This window comes from Camponotus vicinus, unplaced genomic scaffold (genome assembly GCF_025532165.1).
Source record: "Camponotus vicinus isolate PSW18456_S1 unplaced genomic scaffold, iyCamVici1.0 SCAF_9, whole genome shotgun sequence".
Taxonomy (NCBI): Eukaryota; Metazoa; Arthropoda; class Insecta; order Hymenoptera; family Formicidae; genus Camponotus; species Camponotus vicinus.
This window is the reverse complement of record NW_028141981.1, coordinates 18,912,048-18,918,047: the sequence shown is the minus strand read 5'-3', so window position 1 is coordinate 18,918,047 and position 6,000 is coordinate 18,912,048.

Below are 6,000 nucleotides of genomic sequence, written 5' to 3'. Positions count from 1 at the left end.
CCTCGCGTTCGCAGAAGGTCGCGCATGCGCGGCAAGTCTCCCGCGCGTGCGCAGTAGCTCGCGCATGTTCGAAAAGACTTTCGCGCGTGCGCAGAAGTTCGCGTTGGCACGAAATGACTCGCCCGCTTGCGCAGAAGGTCGCGCATGTTCGAAAAGACTTTCGCGCCTGCGCAGAAGTTCGCGTTGGCACGAAATGACTCCCGCGCGTGCGCAGTAGCTCGCGTATGTTCGAAAAGACTCCCGCGCGTGCGCCGAAGGTCGCGCATGCTCCAAAAGTTTCATGCGCGTGCCCCGAAGGTCGCGCATGCGCGGCAAGTCTCCCGCGCGTGCGCAGTAGCTCGCGCATGCGCCAAGAGATTCATGCGCGTGCGCCGATTGTCGCGCATGCGCCAAAAGATTCATGCGCGTGCGTCGAAGGTCGCGTTGGCACGAAATGACTCCCGCGCGTGCGCAGTAGCTCGCGTATGTTCGAAAAGACTCCCGGGCGTGCGCCGAATATCGCGCATGCGCCAAAAGATTCATGCGCGTGCGCCGAAGGTCGCGCATGCGCCAAAAGATTCATGCGCGTGCGTCGAAGGTCGCGTTGGCACGAAATGACTCCTGCGCGTGCGCAGTAGCTCGCGCATGTTCGAAAAGACTTTCGCGCGTGCGCAGAAGTGCGCATTGGCACGAAATGACTCGCGCGCTTGCGCAGAAGGTCGCGCATGCGTGGCATGTCTCCCGCGCGTGCGCAATAGCTCGCGTATGTTCGAAAAGACTCCCGCGCGTGCGCCGATTTTCGCGCATGCGCCAAAAGATTCATGCGCGTGCGTCGAAGGTCGCGCATGCGCGGCAAGTCTCCCGCGCGTGCGCAGTACCTCGCGTATGTTCGAAAAGACTTTCGCGCCTGCGCAGAAGTTCGCGTTGGCACGAAATGACTCCCGCGCGTGCGCAGTAGCTCGCGCATGTTCGAAAAGACTTTCGCGCGTGCACAGAAGTTCGCGTCGGCACGAAATGACTCCCGCGCGTGCGCAGTAGCTCGCGTATGTTCGAAAAGACTCCCGCGCGTGCGCTGAAGATCGCGCATGCGCCAAAAGATTCATGCGCGTGCGCCGAAGTTCGCGCATGTTCGAAAAGACTTTCGCGCCTGCGCAGAAGTTCGCGTTGGCACGAAATTACTCCCGTGCGTGCGCAGTAGCTCGCGTATGTTCGAAAAGACTCCCGCGTGTGCGCCGAAGGTCGCGCATGCGCCAAAAGATTCATGCGCGTGCGCCGAAGGTCGCGCATGCGCGGCAAGTCTCCCGCGCGTGCGCAGTATCTCGCGTATGTTCGAAAAGACTCCCGCGCGTGCGCCGAAGGTCGCGCATGCGCCAAAAGATTCATGCGCGTGCGCCGAAGGTCGCGCATGCGCGGCAAGTCTCCCGCGCGTGCGCAGTAGCTCGCGTATGTTCGAAAAGACTCCCTCGCGTGCGCCGAAGATTGCGCATGCGCCAAAAGATTCATGCGCGTGCGCCGAAGGTCGCGCATGCGCCAAAAGATTCATGCGCGTGCGTCGAAGGTCGCGCATGCGCGGCAAGTCTCCCGCGCGTGCGCAGTAGCTCGCGCATGCGCCAAGAGATTCATGCGCGTGCGCCGATTGTCGCGCATGCGCCAAAAGATTCATGCGCGTGCGTCGAAGGTCGCGTTGGCACGAAATGACTCCCGCGCGTGCGCATTAGCCCGCGCATGTTCTAAAAGACTTTCGCGCGTGCGCAGAAGTTCGCGTTGGCACGAAATGACTCGCGCGCGTGCGCAGTAGCTCGCGCATGTTCGAAAGGACTTTCGCGCCTGCGCAGAAGTTCGCGTTGGCACGAAATGACTCCCGCGCGTGCGCAGTAGCTCGCGTATGTTCGAAAAGACTCCCGCGCGTGCGCCGAAGGTCGCGCATGCTCCAAAAGTTTCATGCGCGTGCGCCGAAGGTCGCGCATGCGCGGCAAGTCTCCCGCGCGTGCGCAGTAGCTCGCGCATGCGCCAAGAGATTCATGCGCGTGCGCCGATTGTCGCGCATGCGCCAAAAGATTCATGCGCGTGCGTCGAAGGTCGCGTTGGCACGAAATGACTCCCGCGCGTGCGCAGTAGCTCGCGCATGTTCGAAAAGACTTTCGCGCGTGCGCAGAAGTGCGCGTTGGCACGAAATGACTCGCGCGCTTGCGCAGAAGGTCGCGCATGCGTGGCATGTCTCCCGCGCGTGCGCAATAGCTCGCGTATGTTCGAAAAGACTCCCGCGCGTGCGCCGATATTCGCGCATGCGCCAAAAGATTCATGCGCGTGCGTCGAAGGTCGCCCATGCGCGGCAAGTCTCCCGCGCGTGCGCAGTACCTCGCGTATGTTCAAAAAGACTTTCGCGCCTGCGCAGAAGTTCGCGTTGGCACGAAATGACTCCCGCGCGTGCGCAGTAGCTCGCGCATGTTCGAAAAGACTTTCGCGCGTGTACAGAAGTTCGCGTTGGCACGAAATGACTCCCGCGCGTGCGCAGTAGCTCGCGTATGTTCGAAAAGACTCCCGCGCGTGCGCTGAAGATCGCGCATGCGCCAAAAGATTCATGCGCGTGCGCCGAAGTTCGCGCATGTTCGAAAAGACTTTCACGCCTGCGCAGAAGTTCGCGTTGGCACGAAATTACTCCCGTGCGTGCGCAGTAGCTCGCGTATGTTCGAAAAGACTCCCGCGCGTGCGCCGAAGGTCGCGCATGCGCCAAAAGATTCATGCGCGTGCGCCGAAGGTCGCGCATGCGCGGCAAGTCTCCCGCGCGTGCGCAGTATCTCGCGTATGTTCGAAAAGACTCCCGCGCGTGCGCCGAAGGTCGCGCATGCGCCAAAAGATTCATGCGCGTGCGCCGAAGGTCGCGCATGCGCGGCAAGTCTCCCGCGCGTGCGCAGTAGCTCGCGTATGTTCGAAAAGACTCCCTCGCGTGCGCCGAAGATTGCGCATGCGCCAAAAGATTCATGCGCGTGCGTCGAAGGTCGCGTTGGCACGAAATGACTCCCGCGCGTGCGCAGTAGCTCGCGTATGTTCGAAAAGACTCCCGGGCGTGCGCCGAATATCGCGCATGCGACAAAAGATTCATGCGCGTGCGCCGAAGGTCGCGCATGCGCCAAAAGATTCATGCGCGTGCGTCGAAGGTCGCGTTGGCACGAAATGACTCCCGCGCGTGCGCAGTAGCTCGCGCATGTTCGAAAAGACTTTCGCGCGTGCGCAGAAGTGCGCGTTGGCACGAAATGACTCGCGCGCTTGCGCAGAAGGTCGCGCATGCGTGGCATGTCTCCCGCGCGTGCGCAGTACCTCGCGTATGTTCGAAAAGACTTTCGCGCCTGCGCAGAAGTTCGCGTTCGCACGAAATGACTCCCGCGCGTGCGCAGTAGCTCGCGCATGTTCGAAAAGACTTTCGCGCGTGCACAGAAGTTCGCGTTGGCACGAAATGACTCCCGCGCGTGCGCAGTAGCTCGCGTATGTTCGAAAAGACTCCCGCGCGTGCGCTGAAGTTCGCGCATGCGCCAAAAGATTCATGCGCGTGCGCCGAAGTTCGCGCATGTTCGAAAAGACTTTCGCGCCTGCGCAGAAGTTCGCGTTGGCACGAAATTACTCCCGTGCGTGCGCAGTAGCTCGCGTATGTTCGAAAAGACTCCCGCGCGTGCGCCGAAGGTCGCGCATGCGCCAAAAGATTCATGCGCGTGCGCCGAATGTCGCGCATGCGCGGCAAGTCGCCCGCGAGTGCGCAGTAGCTCGCGCATGTTCGAAAAGACTTTCACGCGTGCGCAGAAGTTCGCGTAGGCACGAAATGACTCCCGCGCGTGCGCAGTAGCTCGCGTATGTTCGAAATGACTCCCGCGCGTGCGCAGTAGCTCACGTATGTTCGAAAAGACTCCCGCGCGTGCGCCGAAGATCGCGCATGCGCCAAAAGATTCATGCGTGTGCGCCGAAGGTCGCGCATGCGCCATAAGATTCATGGGCGTGTGTCGAAGGTCGCGCATGCGCGGTAAGTCTCCCGCGCTTGCGCAGTAGCTCGCGCATGTTCGAAAAGACTCCCGCGCGTGCGCCGAAGGTCGCGCATGCGCCAAAAGATTCATGCGCGTGCGTCGAAGGTCGCGTTGGCACGAAATGACTCCCGCGCGTGCGCAGTAGCTCGCGCATGTTCGAAAAGACTTTCGCGCCTGCGCAGAAGTTCGCGCATGCGCCAAAAGATTCATGCGCGTGCGTCGAAGGTCGCGTTGGCACGAAATGACCCCCGCGCGTTCGCAGAAGGTCGCGCATGCGCGGCAAGTCTCCCGCGCGTGCGCAGTAGCTCGCGCATGTTCGAAAAGACTTTCGCGCGTGCGCAGAAGTTCGCGCATGTTCGAAAAGACTTTCGCGCGTGCGCAGAAGTTTGCGTTGGCACGAAATGACTCGCGCGCTTGCGCAGAAGGTCGCGCATGTTCGAAAAGACTTTCGCGCCTGCGCAGAAGTTCGCGTTGCACGAAATGACTCCCGCGCGTGCGCAGTAGCTCGCGTATGTTCGAAAAGACTCCCGCGCGTGCGCCGAAGGTCGCGCATGCTCCAAAAGTTTCATGCGCGTGCGCCGAAGGTCGCGCATGCGCGGCAAGTCTCCCGCGCGTGCGCAGTAGCTCGCGCATGCGCCAAGAGATTCATGCGCGTGCGTCGAAGGTCGCGTTGGCACGAAATGACTCCCGCGCGTGCGCAGTAGCTCGCGCATGTTCGAAAAGACTTTCGCGCCTGCGCAGAAGTTCGTGCTGGCACGATATGACTCCCGCGCGTGCGCAGTAGCTCGCGCATGTTCGAAAAGACTTTCACGCGTGCGCAGAAGTTCGCGTAGGCACGAAATGACTCCCGCGCGTGCGCAGTAGCTCGCGTATGTTCGAAATGACTCCCGCGCGTGCGCAGTAGCTCACGTATGTTCGAAAAGACTCCCGCGCGTGCGCCGAAGATCGCGCATGCGCCAAAAGATTCATGCGCGTGCGCCGAAGGTCGCGCATGCGCCATAAGATTCATGGGCGTGCGTCGAAGGTCGCGCATGCGCGGTAAGTCTCCCGCGCTTGCGCAGTAGCTCGCGCATGTTCGAAAAGACTCCCGCGCGTGCGCCGAAGGTCGCGCATGCGCCAAAAGATTCATGCGCGTGCGTCGAAGGTCGCGCATGCGCGGCAAGTATCCCGCGCGTGCGCAGTAGCTCGCGCATGTTCGAAAAGACTTTCGCGCGTGCGCAGAAGTTCGCGTTGTCACGAAATGACTCGCGCGCGTGCGCAGTAGCTCGCGTATGTTCGAAAAGACTCCCGGGCGTGCGCCGAATATCGCGCATGCGCCAAAAGATTCATGCGCGTGCGCCGAAGATCGCGCATGCGCCAAAAGATTCATGCGCGTGCGTCGAAGGTCGCGTTGGCAGGAAATGACTCCCGCGCGTGCGCAGTAGCTCGCGCATGTTCGAAAAGACTTTCGCGCGTGCGCAGAAGTTCGCGTTGGCACGAAATGACTCCCGCGCGTGCGCAGTAGCTCGCGTATGTTCGAAAAGACTCCCGCGCGTGCGCCGAATATCGCGCATGGGCCAAAAGATTCATGCGCGTGCGCCGAAGGTCGCGCATGCGCCAAAAGATTCATGCGCGTGCGTCGAAGGTCGCGCATGCGCGGCAAGTATCCCGCGCGTGCGCAGTAGCTCGCGCATGTTCGAAAAGACTTTCGCGCGTGCGCAGAAGTGCGCGTTGGCACGAAATGACTCGCGCGCTTGCGCAGAAGGTCGCGCATGCGCGGCATGTTTCCCGCGCGTGCGCAGTAGCTCGCGTATGTTCGAAAAGACTCCCGCGCGTGCGCCGATGGTCGCGCATGCGCCAAAAGATTCATGCGCGTGCGTCGAAGGTCACGCATGCGCGGCAAGTCTCCCGCGCGTGCGCAGTAGCTCTCGCATGTTCGAAAAGACTTTCGCGCCTGCGCAGAGGTTCGCGTTGGCACGAAATGACTCCCGCGCGTGCGCAGTAGCTCGCGTATGTTCGAAAAGACTCC